Below are 20356 nucleotides of genomic sequence, written 5' to 3' on the forward strand. Positions count from 1 at the left end.
TAAGGTCTAGAAATAAGCCAATTTAATGCATTCTTAGAAGGTATGCATTAATGTACATAATATGAAACTAACAATTGAGATGTGATACAGCTTGTATGACATTTGAAATACATTTAAAAGTTCAATTCTGTTTTTAACTGCACAGTTAAATAGGCGGTTAGAACTCAATTATTTTGTTCTTGTAGCTATTGATGGTAAATATGCAACAGTTTTATTAACTTAGCTTAATTTTTTTGCTTTAGTTAAATACACAAGGAGTAATATTTCATACATTATTATGCATTGTGTTTACAATCCACGCTAAAGCAGATAAATTCCCTGATTTTCATGGCATTGCATATGAATTCAAAATCATCTTGCAAGAAGTTATACTGTTGGATGTTGCTGAAGAGATCAGGATTGCCAACAACATAAAATACAACGTACTAATTTAAAGGGAGCATTTAAATGTGTATGTGTGGCAAAAATCTTCAAGTTAGCTTCTGGAAGCGAAAAGATATCCATAATACAAGTAGCCTTTGCAATGTTAGGTATAGTAGATTTATTTCTGAACTGCTGAATGGGTTCCTGGAGTTGGCTAACTTGCTCTCGCAGTTCAAGAGGACACCGTGCTTGTGCTAGACAAGTGAACTGTAAAACCCTAGCTCAGCTGACTTCTGTGAAGTTCACTTTAGTCAATGTTTCAAGGAACAGACTACTGAAGTGAAGAAGTACTTGTAATGTTTAAGAGCGTCTTTCAGAAATTAGAGTGAAGTCTGGAAATTGAAGGAGAGATACTGTTTCAACTGACCTATGCTAAGGTAAAGTAAAAAGCAGCCCAATCACCCTTAGCTAAGCTTGAGGGATATTCTGAGCAGTAACTTTTTTAATTTTTTTTTTTAATGTAGCCCATCTCCTTTTCTAAGTGTAAAACAGTAGATTATCTAATGCATTTTGTACATCTTTAGTCATTACCTGGATTTAATCTCAGAAGCTTGCTTTGCTACTTGCAGCCAGCCAGCATCTTTGGATAAAAACAGTATTGTAAACTCTTCAGATTACTTCATATCTTGTCCACGTAATGAAGAAATAATTTTACTTAGATAATGCTCTGCTTTCCACACCTACATCATCTTATCTAATGTCAGTGCACTGTTTGAGTAGTTGCAAGAATTTTGATATAAGTCCTCTACCCATCAGCCTCTGATGACCAGACAAAACAAAGTTGTGTGTATGTGGAGAGGGGGCATTAAAACTTTTAAATACAATGAAGTCATTTGGAACTGGGAAGAGCAAAAAGTAGTATTTTTTTTTAAGAACAGGAACTGTCTCTTTTATGCAGAAATAATTTCCATATATGCTGAGTTGCTGTTTGATATTATTTCTTTAAAAAGTTATTTAAATTAAAAAGGTAATCATAACACTATATAGATATATAAAATATCAGCAATATAAAAAATAGACTAATGTTGTAAGTTTTACCCAAGTGTCCTCAACTATTCACAGCAGCCCATCTTCATATTGCAGGTTAGTTGTTTGTTATGTAGCATTCTCTTCACTGCTGTAAACAGAGGTGTTTTATTCATGTATATGGATCTCATTGGTGAGACACACCACATGCAATTACTGCTCCAAAGAGATTACCACTGACATATAACATAAGAAATAGTTTATAGTTATAGACAACAGGACTACAGGGAAATGATGACATACATTATTCAATATCACAGTCAGTGCTCTATGTGTACCAGCAGCTTACTACTGTACATTTAGGCAAGTGAATATTTCAATAAAAATGAGGTTTTAAAATTCTTCAAGCCCCCATGCTGTATAATGCAAATTCATCCCTATAATCTTTCTCGGAACCTAACAAGCCTGTCAGAAATGTCTAGATGAAATTCTTAGCCTTCTCTGGTAAGATTTAAAAACAGAAATTATCATGTTTCACTTAACTTGCTGCAAAAAGCACTTCTAAGAAAGAATGAAGATAGCCTTGTGTGGGTTTTTCTCCACAACCCAGGAAGTGTTACTTGGAAGAAATGCTGCTGTTCGTCACTGAAATGTTGCCTACTGAAGTTCTTTTGGGTGGGCACAAAACCCCTTCTGTGGTTGCAGAGATGTTACCCTGCACATACCCATACGAAATGCAAGGATATAACTTGTTATGCTCAAAAGTATTGATTCTGAAATTACTAATGTTAAATAGGTGTGGGTTGGTTGGGTTTTTTTGGGAAGGGGTGGAAGGGGGCTGTTTTCTTTGTTTTAAAGCATCTGGAGAAGGGAAATGGCATTCTGACACTGCTATTAGCATTACATTGCACATAGTTTTGAATTCAGTGAGAATGCATTCCTAAAGGAAGTAAATCTTCAATGTTCCTTAAAAGGGGAGCAGATGGTTGCGATATCTTTCAGAGGGAAAATATGTGCTGAAATAAAATCTTCCTGTTTCTTTGGTGAGAAATGGAGAGATGCACTTAAGCAATGTTCCTGTAACATGTGTCAGGTATGGAAAGAAAATTTACAACTCCTTTCTAGAAGCTTCAACAAGATATCACTACTATTAAATAACAAATAGAAAAATATGGACTCAAATCTACTTGATTCTGTTGCACTACAGCAGATTTAAAAGAAGAAATGCAGGATAGTAAGAATCCTTTGTACAGCTGGGTGTTAACAGTTGAATACCATGAAATTGCAAGCACTTTGGAAATGAAAAATTTCTAAAAATTGACCCCATAAAATATAGAATACTCCAGAAAATCTGAGATGAGCAGCAGCTTTTATTGCCTCTGTATGTTATCATTGGTAATCCAGGGATATTCCACAGATGAGGCAAAAAAGAGAATGTTTACAACATAAAACTAAGACGATACTTAATAATGAAATTTTGGTAGGTTTTACACATAAGGTATTTGTTTGTTTCTACATTGCTTTCTAACATTAACAGCAAAACTGTGGGTGTATATAGCCATCCATACTTAAACACACACACACACACACATAGGGTCCTTATTTTGTCCAGCTAAAGTAATGACTATTTCCATTCACCAGCAAAAAAGGTATCTAATTTGAATTACAAGAGTAAATGATAACTAACTTAATGTTCACTAAACCCCCTTCAGCTTGTAACGGAAGGTAAAGGGATTGATTTCTGTTATTACATACATTTTACAGTCCCTTTGACTTTCCAAGGTAGTGTGACAAGGTGATGCTGTGACTGAGTTAAGACCTATATGTTCCAATGTGTTCTGATTAACATTTTTAGACTACTATTAGTTTGAATTTAAATCAATTTTCTCACCCATATGTAAATAAATGGGCTATATTTTATTAAGAGAATCTTGCAATTTCAAGTAAAATACTGTTTCCTTCATTCCTGCATATTTAATTGTCAGAGTTGGATTGTGCTCTATGCATGAAGAATTCATCCTGTGCAAGATGTTATCCTAAACTTAGGAATCAAGTTGATTCCGTGGACGTTAAAACATATAGAGGAACCATTTAATTTTCCTTTTAAGATTGTGTTTGTTTTTTTTCTTTAATATGATACATTTAGTGGTGTAAAATTAACCAGATCCTTTCAAAGGATCTTTAGTGCATTCATAATAAAATACACTGTAGTTGTAAACAAGAACAATTAAGTTGTTCCTCTTGTTCTTTGAGGAGTTTGATGGAAGGAGAAGGGAAGCATTGAATCTTAAATTTAAAGAGGAAGGTTTTTTAGTTTTGTTTTTCGAAGAGAAAAAATGGGAAGCCCTAATGTTTCCCATTTAGAATCTTGAAAGGTGGAAATGATTTAGGAGTAACGTGATGGAACCACAGTACAAAGTGCCAATAGAAAGGACTTGATTCCAAAGATTTTAAAAACATATAAGAAAGAAGTGGCTCCTAATAAAACTTGTTATCAAGAACTTTGGGATTTTATACTTATTCTGTCTTCTGTTGCATCAAAATCCTTTCTCAAAATCATTGAAAACACATAGCAGACGTTTTCCTTTTGCTCTCCCACATCAAATGATAACTGTCATTATTTTCTAATTATGTATGCACCTTTCAGTATTTGTGTTTGAAATATTAAAAAAAATTAACAATGTATTTCCATATTGAGGATGACAAAACAATCATCAATGTGGAAATAAGTGTGGTGGGTTTAGTGCGTCTGGTGCTGGTGGGTTTATTGGTGGTGGTTTTTCTTTTTCTTTCTTTTTAAAAAAAAAAAAACCCAAAACAGCTGCTTTGATGGTTCTCAGCTTTATTTACAAAAGAAAAGGTTTATGGTGTAAAATTTTGAGGATACTTTATAAAAAAAAGAGGGGCACACAGGGAGACAGAACAGATGCAATGTTCACAGTTCAGAGAGAAAATAATGTTAGCTCTCTAGGAGTATACTACAAAGAACTTCCAAAAATATTTCTAGGATTTGGTTGGTTGTTTCCTCCTTTTCTTCACAGGTAGACTCCAGAGTTTTAAGCAAATGATCTTCAGACCTGCTAGAATAATTAGGTCCTGACATTGTACACTACCTGTGTTCCTATACAAAAGATTTATTCACTTTGTGACCTGTTAATGACTTCTTGAAACAAAAATGTGCTTTGTGTTTTGTCTCCTGAAGAGCATTCAAGAGTTGTAAAGCTTTTTTTTTTTTTTTTTTTTTTTTTTTTTTAGTACAAAGTTCTAGACTTTGGGTTAGAACATGTTTTATTTCTTTTCCTAATTCAGGCCATGGGGTACAGGCAGGGATGAATTATTACTAATAACATCATGATAGTGAGTTAAAATTTCTGTGCACCTTTATATTGACAGACTGCCATAAAAAGAGAGTATCCTCTCTACTTGCAGGACAATCTAAACTTCAAGGGAAATAGCTGAAGCTAAAAACCATAAATCTCACTAAAATTATTATGTCTGAGAGTAAGCAAGAGCAGCTAAATGGGTGGATGAAAAACATCAGCAGTAGGAATGTAGATAAGGGATGTAAACCTGGCAAAACTGATCAATTGTTAGATGTTTAATAATCACTAAACCTCTGATAGTCTTCCTATTGCTTACTATGATAGTGTTTAAAACATAATCTACAAACTTTAACTTGAAAGGAAAAAAACCCACCCTGACAAGTTCTTTGGTGGTTTATAATTTTTTTTCTGCTATGCTGGGAAATTGTTGGGAATCAAAGAGCTTTGATCTTCATGATGAGCACTTTGTTGATGCATGCAGAATATTAATTGTGCAAATCCTCTGAGTAGTCAATGACAATGGGCCCTACCTATTGTGGGGAGATGCAGAATTGCTTTATTATGCAAAAAGATTGATGCCATTTCAATAACAGTGGCTGAGATTTCACTGTTAAATTTTACAGTGGAGTTACTGGCAAAATCTCCTTTACTTTCATTTTGCATTGGAAATATTTTTCTTTGCCCCTTCATACAATGGCTCCAACATCATCCTATTGCTATCCCTAGTAACTTTGTGTAAGATGATCACTCTTCTGTCTTGCTTTAGGAAAAGGAAGTGGATAACTGGTGTTTCCATAGGAGCAGATTAGTTCTGGTCTTTCCCTATAAGCTTTACTAGTGCTGTGCTGTCCCCATCAATGCCTAGTGCACCTTAATCCCATTTGTTCCCTGTGATAGCAGCAACAGCACGGGATTCAGCTCATGAAATATAGTGATCTTGGACAATGAGATAATCAGAATTCTAACCATGGAAAGTTTTATAGCACTTAGTGATACCAGAAAAACAGATGAAGGAGTAGGTAAGGTCCAGCTCCCTTTACCAAGTCTGTCCTGGACTGTTCCAGGAGCCACCACCTGAACACTGCATAAACTAATCCCCTCCACAAAAGGCTGCTAACCATGGAGTGGTGAAGTTATGCAGTAGTTAAGATTCAGCAATTTTCAGTCTATTGTATAACTACAGCTACAAAAACAATCTGGTAAAACTTTAAACTTTGGCTAGTAAGTGTAGTAAAGACTATCGAGAGAGGGGAAGAAAAGAGGTTTTTCCTGTGGTGTGAAAACACCAAATATGTAATGCTAACACACAGAAATGCTTTAGTTAAGAGGTGTTTCCTTTAAATTTTATAATTCAGTATTTTTAATGTTTTTTTTAAGCAAATACTTGAACAATATGTTTATACTTCTTTAAAAAAATGAAGTGGACCTTTTGAGTGTCAAAAATTACTTTCAATTTTTTTAATGAAATGCATGATTAATTTTAATTTGATATAACTTTAAACCATTTTTAGTAATGGCTTTTTAATTTATTTCATAAAAAAATTCTTCATATTTAGAGTTTTTATTATGATCATGAAGTTAGTTAGCTTGTTTCTCTGAAATTGGCCTTTTATGCATATTCATGTTGCAGGAAAAACTGGCTAGAAATGTTACGAAAAAGTAAATTTTTTAAGGAAAAGCTGCAAATTATTTTTCTGCTCTTTGCTAGAGTCAGTAAATGATTAGCTCCCATTGTTCTTCTGAAGAACAAATCTACCTCAGATTGCACAGAATGCTGAACAACAGAGAACCATGGTGTGGTGCGAATTCACCAAACAGCTGCTGAATGTTGAATTCTAACGATACTTTAAACAGCTGCTTTCTTCTGGGAGATTAATATTAAAAACTGCAAGTAGAATAAGACTCGACAAGACTTGACTACTGAAAATTTTTAGGCAATTTGAGATTACTTAGAATTACTGAATAACTAGTAATTTTTTAAAGGTGTATACTTAAAAATCGTGACAGTTTTCAAAATAATGCAAGACCCTTGTCAAGTTTGTCGCTAGGGGACATGTAAAGGAATAATTTACATTCTTAAATAATATGGGCTTTTTCCTCACGATTTTTCAGGAACATCAGAACTTGACAATTATTTAGATTAATCTATTAATTTATGAATTTACTTAGATTGATGTGGGTATGTGGAGGGAAACTAATATTAGATGCTTAAAAACACTTAGAGTTTGCAGAGTTGAGTGACACAGCACATAGCTCCTCATAACTGGTTGCTGAAAGATCTCCCCTCCTGACTCAGGCATTCAGGGTGGCAGCAAGGGGAAGGGTTCTGTAAAGATATCTTATTCATAGAGTATTACAGCAAGCTTTGAACGTTTGCTTACGAGTGCAAATGACCTGTCTGTTGCCTCAATAGTTAAAATGCTGTCCTGATAACAGAATACACATGGAAATAGTACTAGCAGTTCACAAATTGCAAGTGCTAAGGCAGTGTAATATAAGACAAACTGTGACATATAATGAATATTCGGTTTACACTGGCTGTAGACTTATAGCCGAGTCAAAGGTCACTTTATATTTACATTAATATAAAATTTTCCAACTGAAAATTTTCTCAAGACTGAAAGTTATTAATAATAACTCAGAAAGACCCAGGAGTGGCTATAATAGACTTGCACAGAAGTTGGCTTTGGAACTTTCTACAAAATTTATGGTATATTTAAAACCTAGCCATTTCATTTGAAATACCCCATATTAAAAGAAAGATTCTGAAATATTTGGTTTAAACAATTAAATCTAGAGGGGAAAAAAACCACCACAGCCTTTCATAATAAGGAGAAATCTGATTTTCAGACAGTTCCAGTTGACACACTGCTTGTAATTCTCTGTATACAATGATTGAGCTGAAAAACATCTGACAAATGTTAAATGTAACTAAGAATTGAATGAAGTATACTCTGAAGTGATTATAAACCCTCTTCCTTCAATGAACTCCCTAAATACTAATGAATGGGGAGTTAATCAGAGGGTCTGCTAGTTGTTGATGTTGATACTTTGTGAATTGATTTTGTTTATAAAAGATTTCAAACAAAGTTAGGGAGGGGGGGAAGCCACAGTGCTTAGAAGGAACTTTTCCTGGGTTAAGCAACAAATCATCAGTGTATTTGATACAGTGCTCAGTGGCAGGAAAAACACTGTTTATCTAATGGAAAAATAATGATGCAGGAATTTATGAAACAAAATACTGGACATTTAAAGCTGGTTCTTAGATCATATCTAATCAAATCTTCCATGTTTGTGCAGGCCCTCAGGCTTTTCATATTCATAGTTGTTTGAAATTGAATGTAGATGTGTTTAGTTGATATTTTCTTGGTAGAGAAGCATAAAATTATACCTTGCATCTCTCTGTTCCCAAGGGTAGTATAGACCTTTTAAATATCTATTTTCATTAGAAGAAGGAATTTGTTAGTTAAATTGCTTGAAGTTCATATGGGGATGAAACTTTAAATCTGTTGGATACAGAGATTTTAGTTTCACTAGTTATTGAAACCCTCTAAGATCAAATATTTAATGTTTCATTCTACTTATGTACACCTATGTTGGTTTAATTATCTGGAAAGAATATAAGGAACTATATAGAAACTGAAAAATTTTCAGTAATGGGGGTGACTTGGGTAGCACTTCAGAGGGTTTCTCAGCCCTTCCCTATGTGATAGATAGGTAGGACATACCTAATGTGATTTTTGCAGTCTCCTGAACATAAATCCTGCTACCACAGTGGTCTGTGGTAGAATAGCATTTCTGGTGGTATTTATTTCTTTATAACATTGCAAGCTAGGCAAGGAAAGAGACAGACAATTTTCTTTGAGTGACAGTTCCCACAATGCCCAGTATTACTCTATCCAAGTAAAATGCAAGCTTTCTTAAGACTTCCATTAAACATCCTTCACAGACTAATCCTATTTGTTGTTTACTAATTACATCATTTAGGATAAAAGATTTAAGAACAGCTCTATCTGAATTTTTTACAATCGTCTGCATTTCTTCACTTTCTCTCCTGCAGATCTCCTGTCCCATTCCTCTTTTACCATGCATCAGATCTGGTCTGTGCAGGCAGAAAGCCAGTCAAATACAATGACTGTAGAATTCCATGAAACCCAGCTTTAACAACAATAACAAAAAATTCTAAAACGAAACGAGAGTTGGGGTTGTTATGAATAAAAATGAATTAGTAATTTTAATTCAGGGACAGTGTATACCCTCAGGTGGTACTTAATTGCATTTTAATTCTTTGTAATTATGGGTGGAGGGTTCCATTTTAAGCTTACATTCTGTGTAGAATAATTTGCTAGTCTGGGAACATATAAATACTTGAAATTCATGACTGTAGTCTTGTCTTTCACACAAGTATATAGGAGCTGGGTCTAAACCACAGTGAAATCACCCTGCTGACCTCACTGAATTCAGATGAACGTCTGTATTTGTAACTGAGATTTCAGCATATTCAAACTAAAAAGGTAGTTTTTCCATCAGTAATTATTTAATTGACTTTAAGTAAGACACGAGTAGAAATGTGCTTGGAATTTCCACTTTACCTAGACTCATACAGTCTTGCAGATTACACACAAGGACAAATGGGATTACGAAAGTTGTAATTTTTTTTTTTTTTGTAGTTCTCATAAGAAACTTGTTCTCACAGGAACAATAAGCATCATTTTGTTCCCCAGTTCATCAGCAGAAAAGCTGACAGTTAAAACATGGGCCTGAATTTTTCTTATTCCCTAAAGACCATAGGCTGGGACAGAATGGGAACTAGACCTTCATACATTTATTTCAGTGCTTCATAAAATGAAAGAAGTGCCCTGTACAAAGAGACTAGCTGTAATCATTACATGACTGCAAATGCTTTTTCTCTGCCTGGAGCATTCTAGTGTCCACCGCCAGACTTCTTTAATCCTCTAGCTTGCTGACTTTTCTCTCAAATTCCCAGAGCAAAATCCATTTCTGTATTAGATTATCTGAGGCTACTTCAATTTCTATGTATCTCCTGGTTAGTGCAGTACCTATAATGCCCCTCAGCTATCTACTTTACATTGTGACATATAAAAATACCTGCTGTCCTTCCTTTTCTTCACCGTTTTTGAAAGCCTATCTTTGAATCACTAGTGAGTCAAAAACATCCTGAAATTCTTGTTTGATATTCTTGTACTGCTTCAGCAAATGCAGTTTTCTATCAGAAAAGCACATTTATCTTTCACTTATGTATTTGAACAACACCAGCACATTACCCACTGACAGGGGAATGGTTTTATGCAAAACTTAGGTATGAAACACAGTCTGAGTGACAGGGAGGGCCACATTGTTTGTTTGTTTCCTATCTCTCGTCACAGGCAGCACGTTGTGAGGTTACACAGGGAGAAAATGAGAAGGGCCAAAGCCCAACTAGAACCTAATCTGGCTACTGCTGTAAAAGACAATAAAGAATGTTTCTATAAATACGTTAGCAACAAAAGGAGGACTAGGGAGAATCTTCATCCTTTATTGAATGCGGAGGGGAAACATAGTGACAAAGGATGAGGAAAAGGCTGAGGTACATAATGCCTTCTTTGCCTCAGTCTTTACTAGTAAGACCAGTTGTTCTCAGGGTACCCAGCCCCCTGAGCTGGAAGACAGGGACAGGGAGCAGAATGAAGCCCCATAATCCAAGGGGAAGTGGTTAGCGACCTGCTACGCCGCTCAGACACACACAAGTCTATGGGGCTGGATGGGATCCACCCAAGGGTACTGAAGGAGTTGGTGGAAGTGCTCACCAAGCCACTTTCAATCCTTTATCAGCAGTCCTGGCTACCTGGGGAGGTCTCAGTTGACTGGAGGTTAGCAATTGTGATGCCCATCTACAAGAAGGGCTAGAAGGAGGATCTGGGGAGCTACAGGCCTGTCAGTCTGACCTCGGTGCTGGGGAAGGTTATAGAGCAGATCATCTTGAGTGCCATCACGTGGCATGTACAGGACAACCAGGTGATCAGGCCCAGCCAGCATGGGTTTATGAAAGGTAGGTCCTGCTTGACCAACCTGATCTCCTTCTATGATAAGGTGACCCGCTTAGTGGATGAGGGAAAGGCTGTGGATGTTGTCTACCTAGACTTCAGTAAAGCCTTTGACAACGTTTCCCACAGCATTCTCCTGGAGAAACTGGCTGCTCATGGCTTGGACGGGTGTACTCTTTGCTGGGTAAAGAACTGGCTGGATGGCCGGGCCCAAAGAGTTGTGGTGAACAGAGTTAAATCCAGTTGGCGGCCGGTCACAAGCGGTGTTCCCCAGGGCCAGTCCTGTTTAATATCTTTACCAATGATCTGGATGAGGGGATCGAGTGCACCCTCAGTAAGTTTGCAGATGACACCAAGTTGTGTGGGAGTGTTGATCTGCTGGAGGGTAGGAAGGCTCTGCAGAGGGACCTGGACAGGCTGGATCGATGGGCCAAGGCCAATTGTATGAGGTTCAACAAGGCTGAGTGCTGGGTCCTGCACTTGGGCCACAACAACCCCATGCAATGCTACAGGCTTGGGGAAGAGTGGCTGGAAAGCTGCCAGGCAGAGAAGGACCTGGGGGTGTTGTTGGTCAACAGCTGGCTGAATATGAGCTGGCAGTGGCCAGGAAGGCCAATAGCATCCTGGCTTGTATCAGCAATAGTGTGGGCAACAGGACTAGGGAAGTGATTGTCCCCCTGCATTCAGCTCTGGTGGGGCTGCACCTCGAATACTGTGTTCAGTTTTGGGTTCCTCACTACAGGAAAGACATTGAGGTGCTGGAGCATGTCCAGAGAAGGGCAACGAAGCTGGTGAAGGGTCTGGAGAACAAGTCTGATGAGGAGCAGCTGAGGGAACTGGGGTTGTTTAGCCTGGAGAAAAGGAGGCTGAGGGGAGACCTTATCGCTCTCCACAACTACTTGAAAGGAGGTTGTAGTGAGGTGGGTGTTGGTCTCTTCTCCCAGGTAACAAGCAATAAGACAAAAGGAGATGGCCTCAAGTTGCACCAGGAGAGGTTTAGATCGGATATTAGGAGAAATTTCTTCACTGAAAGGGTTGTCAAGCACTGGAACAGGCTGCCCAGGGAAGTGGTTGAGTCACCATCCCTGGAGGTATTTAAAAGATGTGTGGATGTGGCACTTATGGACATGGTTTAGTGGTGGACTTGGCAGTGCTAGGTTAGTGGTTGGACTTGATGATCTTAAAGGTCCTTTCCAACCTAAATGATTCTATGATTTCTTCTACAGAGGATCTTTAAAGGCACCATGGCAATCTTTACACTCCTTCAACATATCCCAGCTACAGGAATCCAAAACATATCAAGAAAGGTCAAAAGAAAAGCCAAAAAAGTCGGATGTTAAGCAGATATCTTTTTTTAATTCCAATAGCAGGTCTCACTAAAAGTCTTTCAGAGGTTTCCTGTAAGTTACTTAGTAGTGGTAACCTCTCTCTGATGTCAGCTTTGCTTAGCATAGCAAACTGTGAGGGAACAGAAGTCATCAAGGATGTGGGTTTTGATTGATTGTAATGGCCAGTCTTTGTCTTGACATGAATAGCTTTCTTAGGTGCAGCCTTCATGCTCTAGGTCACTTTGTATACTTTTTTCCATGTGCACGGAGAGAATGCAAGCAGGTTATAAACAGTGCAGAATTACAAAGCAATTGCTTTTTTTGGCAAATATTCACAATTGATGAGACTAACCTAGCTACTGCCTAAGCGTTAATAAGTTTGCCATCCTTGTGACTTCAAAGGTGTCTTTGCTGCCCAATATTTTGTTGGTCATGTGTGGAAGAGTCAATCTGTATTCTTCCTTGGAAGGGGCTGATCTTCCTTGTTGCTGAGTTGCCATCTTCAAACTCCATGTATTTTCTTTAAAATTGTATGCCTTTGCATATTGTTTTTTTCTTTAATCTCTGAGTTTAGCTTTGACTGCAATTTTACTTTTCCTGCCTAGCTTGGCTCTAGTTTATGTATTTTCTTACAATTTAGCCTAGATTTGAAAACATGAAAAATGTTGTGTAGCTGTGTCCCCTCAAAACGAGACCTTGGAGTGGAGAGAGCTGAGCTCTGGAAGGGAGGGTCACGCAAGCATTTCACTTGCAGCTTTTTGGGGGGATGGGGAGGAAGACAGCAGATGAAGGTTGTTTTCTCTTTCATAATATTTGTAGACTTAGAAGAAGCATGAGGCTTGGCAGCATTACTGCGGAGGTGTAATGGGTCTGGTTGCAATCTGTCCTGGTTTTGGCTGGGATAGAGTTAATTTTCTTTCTAGTGGCTGGTATAGTGCTGTGGTTTGGATTTAGCATGAGAATAATGTTGATAACACACTGATGTTTTAGTTGTTGCTGAGTAATGTTTACACCAGTCAAGGACTTTTCAGCTTCCCATGCTCTGCCAGGTGCACAAGAAGCTGGGAGGGGGCACAGCCAGGACAGCTGATTCAAACTGGCCAAAGGGCTATTCCATACCATATGCCGTCATGCTCAGTATAGAAACTGGGGGGAGTTGGCCAGGGGACAGCGATTGCTGCTCGGGGACTGGCTGGGGGTCGGTTGGTGGGTGGTGAGCAGTTGCATCACTTGGGTTTTTTTTTTTGTTTTTCTCTGGGTTTTGTTCCTCTCTCTCTTGTTATCTTCCTTTTCATTACAATTTATTATTATTCTTATTATTCTATTTCAATTATTAAACTGTTATTGTCTCAGCCCACAAGTTTTCTTACTTGTGCTTTTCTGATTCTCTCTCCCATCCTACCAGGAGGGGGGAGGGTGAGCGAGCAGCTGCGTGGTGCTTAGTTGCTGACTGGGGTTAAACCACAACACAATCAAATTAACATGTCACTACTCTGTCCTATTTTTGTCTCAGAAATAGAAAAGAATAGGCAAGACACTTCCCATTTTTGATAAAGTCAGAGATAATGTAGATAGTAAAGACAACACATGTTGAAGCAGGAACAGAGGATAGAAGATCAGAATGGAGGAAAGCAAGGGAGGAGAAGCTGTTGTCCAAATGCATGTGTGGGTATAGCTGTTAGTAAGCTCTGTCATGTGATGTATTAGTATGTGTAACCTTACCTTAGGATCAGGAAGTAGAAGTCAAAGATGTATTTGAGCATGGAGTAAAGAGAAGGGAGGCAAGGAAAACAACTATTTTTTTGGTGTATAAGAAAATAAAGAGGAAGAAACAGATGAAAAGATAATTTAGGTAGTAAAAAACATGAACTAGATATAGAAATGTTCCAAAGACAGAGAAAGAAAATGGAATAAAGACCTGGTAAAAGTGGGGATGTGTAAGGAATAGCAGCCTAATATATAGAATAAATAACTTTATTTCTACATACATATCTGTTCAGGAAATTCTGATACTTATTGATACAAGTATATGGGTCTATTGATGAAGGAAATGGGCTTATTTCCTTTGTCTAAAAAAAATGAAATAATGCTTGGATCAAGCTTTAAACACTTAATAAAAAAGGTGGTTTTCTCTGATTTCCACCTATTAAAGTAATTAGACTTTGTTGATCACTGCTGTCCAGTTGTCTATCTTAAAGTTGCAATATCTGTTTCCATTGTCCATATCACAGGACCGCCATGTTGTCTGGTTAACATCATATTTTGCTAAAAAGTCACAGGAATTCTTATTGCTTGTATATAAATTAACAAATTAAGGAGGACACTATTTTTCAAATAGATGTTAAAATCTATTTTCATTTGTTATCAGAAAGTTAAATATACTGTCAAGTGATCTCATAATAGAAGAAATATTAGCAAGTGTCATGGCTGATACTGCTTCTGTATTGTGATACCGTTTTAGGCTAATTGAATGTGTGGTACATATTTATGGCTACGTGCAGGATGTCACAGAAATGGTGTGTGAATGTTATCATTGCGGTACAGATTTGTAACTCATTCATCCAGAAAGTGCCACAACAATGAATAACACATGACATAGCCAACAGCAGATTTTCATTTTCATGAGGAAGGCTCTTCATGGTCAAATGTTAGGACTATTTCTTCAAGTAAGCTTATACATATTATCATCTGTATCATAGTCAGAAACTCGTGTCTCTGTTGATTGAATTCCCCTGGTAGTTCTTCTAAGTTCTCCAATATTAGGACCAACTGCCCCAAAATTATAGACATAAGAGATGGAAAATGTCCAACAGCAGTAAACAGGCTGTAGGATTTGGCATTAAGCAATGAATGTTCTGCGTTTAAGAAGACTTCTGAACATAAGCATTTGAATAAAAGTCTTTTAGAGTGTTTAATGTTATTGGAGGGTGTATCTAAAAGTCAGCAGCACCAGTAATCTATTTGCCATTCATTTCTGTACAATTTATGAAATTATTACCTTCATTGGAATATTACCTACTTCTTCATGTATCATAAAAATTTATGATGTATACCTTTCAGTTGCTTGTGTAGGAAAAAAATAATGAATAACAACAAAATATGATTTGTGAAGATAGTAGAAGCCACATCTTCATTTTTAATGATTTTTTTTATTTTCAATGAAGGTTATGTGGTAATGAGGTAAATTGTCTGCTTCAGTTAAAGAATACATGATCTAGTATCTAGCTTTCTGTTCTTGTTATCTGCTTACTGAATGAACCACAGCAACTATATCATCCAAAGGTATACTGTATAACAACAAGACCTTTCAGAGAATATTAATTCCATAAAGGTGAAATTTTTTTTATTTTAATGAAAAAAATCTGCTTGGTTTTTGGTTTTGGTGTTGTTGTTGTTGTTGTGGATTTTGTGTGTGTTATGTGGTTTGGGTTTTTTTTGCTTTTGTTTTTTTGTTTGTTTGTTTTGTTTTTTGGTTTTTGTTTTTGGAAGAAGTACTATATCCATATGTCTGTTGATAATCTGTACAAAACTAGTATTTTTTAAGAAGCAAAATGCAGAATTTAGCAGTATTTTTCCTATGGTAGCTTATCCTTCAAGTGTTCCGGACTCATGGGAAGACAAATGAAAGTAATAAAATATGGATAGTGTTAATATACTTTTAGTGAATACAGGTAGATAATATAATAGAAGTACTCAACCAGTTTTTAAGTGAACTTGCCCAAAGGTATTCCTGGAAAGAACTCTTCAGCAATTCTTGTATCCCATCAAATTATTTTAGTTTCAAAATCAGAGAAAGGGGATGAACATTTAATTCTTAAGTTATTTCTCTGCAGTTCTCAGCTCAGTTTTTATTTCCCAGTCCTACCTAGCCAAATTTCCTGCAGCCTTTTAAATGGTGAATTAATTAAAACTATCTCTTGCTTTACGGGATGAATTTCTATAGTAGTAGTATAGAAGTATACTTTTATCAATATAATTACTGGTACTCCTGTCTGTTGGCAATTTTATTGGTATTCTTATTTTGTTTTCCATATCACTGTACTGTGATACTTCCTTTAAAACAAACAAAATACTGAAGATAAATTTCCTAATAAAGACGATAGAAAGATTATGTTAACAATAAAACTAATTGCTACAATCCTTAACAGCAATGCAGAACTGAAGAACGTTCCTACACATCAACTCAGCTCTCTAGCCCATTGTGTAGATGTTTCATGTAATAGCATATGATTTCATATAATTTCGTATGATTCTAAATTACTTCATCAGGTATGTTTGCAAATGCATGATTTGATTCATGTTATGTTTGTAGTGAGTTACTTTTAACATAATTTATTGAAAAATCAAGGTACATAACAGACTTTAAATTTCACAGAGGATCCTGTTGCAGAATTAAGACAATAGCAGAATGGGGTTCAAATTGAGATTGTGATCCATGCAAACCTTGTGCATGTTGTTGGTTTTCTCTTGCACAAGTAAGAGTTTAAGAAAGAGACTATGTGTACAAACGAGTGGGAACTTGGGTTTTGCGTTTGTGGCAGATCTTCCATAAAGAAGGCATACTTTGATTAAGGACTATTTAAAATAAAAATATATCTGGCAAAGACTTTGCATCCACCTTAAAATAAAACATGGGGGATTATGCTGGAGCCAGATGCCTGGTTTCTGCAACAACTAGGGTTTATAATTTCTGGATAACCTACAAACACAGTAATCCAGAAGTTTTGTGCATCTTCAGTGATTTAGCTGCTTCAAACTGGACTGTATTGATACATAGACTTTCTATCAATACTTACTGTGCAAGAATAACTTTGAAAATTCAGGTAATAACCATGGTTTTCCTCCCTCAGGATACTTCTTGCATCCTGCTGAGAGCTAGGATGAAAGCATTGGTGGTGGTATTAAGGGATAGAGGCTTCACACAAACTATGAGAGCTGATGTGTTACTGTTAAGAAAGGATCAAAGAACTAGAAATTTTAAAAAACAAAAATAGAAAGTTCTTCATAAAACACAACACATGGCAACTTTCAAGTCTTCTGATACAGATCATTTAGTAGAATTCAGTGATATACCAATAGTTTTCAACCTCAGAAATCATCTCTTCAGACATGAGTTATAAAATAAATGACTATTTTTCATGAAGGACCTGTGTGAATAGATTGACATCTATTGTGGTGTAACCACACAGATCCTTGCTTGCTCACTCCCCCCACAAGGGGATGGGGGACAGAATTGGAAGGGTAAAAGTGAGAAAACTTGTGAGAAAACCATACATCCTCATTACCCGCCCGCCTCCCATCCTTTGATATAATATGCATATATTCCCCTAGTTTATGGACCACCCACCCCTGTAAACTGTCTGTAAAATGTCCAGAAATGTCCACCAAAGCCAGCTCAGGTCAGGTCATGGCTGCACTTGCACTGCTTCTTGTAAGGCTTCTCCTCCATTGGTTCAGGTGGTTCCTGTTGTAGTAATTCCCATAAACATGCAACTCACATCATAGGTTGCAACAATTTAAAGGTATTTCCATGACAATCTCCACCCCTGCTCCCTTTGGACCAGACCATAGGGTTTAACATTGCAATGAACTCCTCCCCTTGCCCCTGCTCTAGCTTGGATTTATCCACAGACTGCAGTCCCTTAGGGGAGTACCTGCTCCAAGTGGAGCCTTATCTACGAGCCACAGTCTCCCCAGGGGAGATGGCATGGACTTATCCACAGCCACAGTTGCTTTGAGGTGCACCTGTTCCAGTGTGGCCTTCTCCATAGGCCACAATGCCTTCAGAGATATACCTGCTCCAGCGTAGCCTTACCCACAGCCACAGTCCCTTCAGAAGTAAACCTGCTCCAACATGGCCTTACCCATGGCTGCAATCCCTTCAGGGGAGTACCTGCTCTGTCTTGGTCTTATCGATGGCCACACATTTTGAGGTGCTCCAACACACAGCCACTGATGCTTCAAGGTGTGCCTGCTGCAACATGGACTTACCCACAGCCCCAGGTGCTTCGAGGTGTGCCTTCTCCACTGTGGACTTATCCTTGGGCCACAATCCCTTCAGAGTTATACCTGCTGTGGCACAGACATAACCATGGCCATAGGTGCTTTGAGATGTACCTGCTCTGGCATGGCCACAGATGCTTCAGGGCGTCCTGCTCCTGTGTGGACTCATCCACAGGTCACAGTCCCTTCGACTCGAGTTCACACTGGAGCTCCAGCCTGTCCAGTACAGCAGCACAGAAACAGCAGCGATGCCCTGGCCATCTGCCAGCCCAGGCGCATGGCTGTTGCTGTTATCAAAATGTTCCCAGGCACCGCAGAGTAAGGTGATCAGCAGTACAGCAGCACGGCAAGCAGCGAAAGCAAAAAGCAGCCGCTAATGAGCACTAGACTCTAATATACAGGAAGGCAAGCAAGCCCCACGGCAAGCACAGGAGCCTGCTGATTAATAGCTAAACAGCAATAACAGCTATAAACTCTAGCTAGCACATTCCAATCAAACCTGTCATTATCTCAAACCTTTCGAGCCCCATGTTGGGCACCAAAAAGAATTGTCATGGTTTAACCGCAGCCGGCAACTAAGCACCACCCAGCCGCTTGCTCACTCCCCTTGCAGCAGGATGGGGGAGAGGATCAGAAAAGTGAGAAAACTCGTGGGTTGAGATAAAGACAGTTTAATAGGGAAAGCAAAAGCTGTGCACACAAGCAAAGCAAACAAGGAATTCATTCACTCCTTCCCATGGGCAGGCAGGTGTTCAGCCATCTCCAGGAAAGCAGGGCTCCATCACGCGTAATGGTTACTTGGGAAGACAAATACCATCACTCCCAATGTCCCCCCTTCCTTCTTCTTCCTCAGCTCTATATGCTGAGCATGACGCCATATGGTCAGGGATAGCCCTTTGGCCAGTTGGGGTCAGCTGTCCCAGCCGTGTCCCCTCCCAGCTTCTTGTGCACCCCCAGCCTCCTCGCTGGTGGGGTGGGGTGAGGAGCAGAAGAGGCCTTGACTCTGTGTAAGCACTGCTCAGCAGGAACTAAAACATCCCTGTGTTATCAACACTGTTTCCAGCACAAATCCAAAACATACTAGTTTTTATAAAGAAAATTAACTCTACCCCAGCTAAAACTAGCACAACATATTAGTTTATCTTTTTCAATAAGTAAGTGAAATAAAATAAAAAATTCAAAGCTATAGGCTCTCTTGGGATCCAGTACAGTGTAGAACTCTTCCTTTATGTTGTTTGGGTTTTTTGGGGTTTTTTTTTGAATGAGCTCTCTACCTTTCCTACTATGCATAATGAAATATTTCTTTCTATGGAGATAAAGTAGATAGATATACGTGAGTTATAACTGAAACTGCCATTTGGGATGTGTGAAATATTCAATATGATCTTCAAAATCCTGCTAAATTCATCTTTCTAGAAGCAATTAGTGTTTCATAAAAAATAGTTTTGCTATCAGAAACTTTAATTGTTGTAGAACAATATATATTTTTTTTCTTTTTCAAATTTTGTTGGAAGTTAATTGGGTTTGTTGGTATGACTTGTTTATTTCTTTGTCTAAATAACTGATGATAGTTCTAATTTGTGTGTTCTGTGGAGACTGTATTGTTTAGTATTATTTTAAAAAAACCCAAAATATCAAGTTTTAAATTTTAAAGATTAAAAAGTTCTTAAATTTTGTACATCATGCTGTTAATAGAAGTGCTTTTAATTTCTCTTAAACAGTATTTAATTGATTATCAATACTGTCTTGGAAAGAACGTATAGCCGGGTGAAGAAATCTCAAGATTTTTTAACATTTTTTCTGAAAACTTGGTATTTGGAAACAGCAAAATTATATACAGTGTTGAAAGCTCTTTAGAGGTTAGAGAGGGAATCTGAATGCTTTCTGTAGTAGTGAAAACAAGTAGCTTCATTCATGTGGCTCTGAGATTATAAATATGGAAGTACTGAGGAGCTAAGGGAACTTTGGTGTTCGTCTTAAGAGTGACTTGTGCACTGTATCCTGCATAATCATCCTACGAAGGGGCTACTATAGCTACAGGCTCCCCCCACAAAGTGTCAGCCTCTCTCATAGCCTTTGTGAATGAAGCAACCATGCTGTCGTTTCCTACACCTTCGCAGCTTCATGCCTATCACCCACTATATCTTGAAGGTTCCATTCCTGCCACCTCTAGGTCATTGGAGTTTTTAATCTGTTCTCATCACGTCAAAAGAATAAAAAGGTACTAGGGTCCAGTTCATTTTTCAATAATAATGTCTATCAGTGATCA

This window comes from Mycteria americana, chromosome 4, assembly GCF_035582795.1.
Source record: "Mycteria americana isolate JAX WOST 10 ecotype Jacksonville Zoo and Gardens chromosome 4, USCA_MyAme_1.0, whole genome shotgun sequence".
In the NCBI taxonomy this organism is placed as follows: Eukaryota; Metazoa; Chordata; class Aves; order Ciconiiformes; family Ciconiidae; genus Mycteria; species Mycteria americana.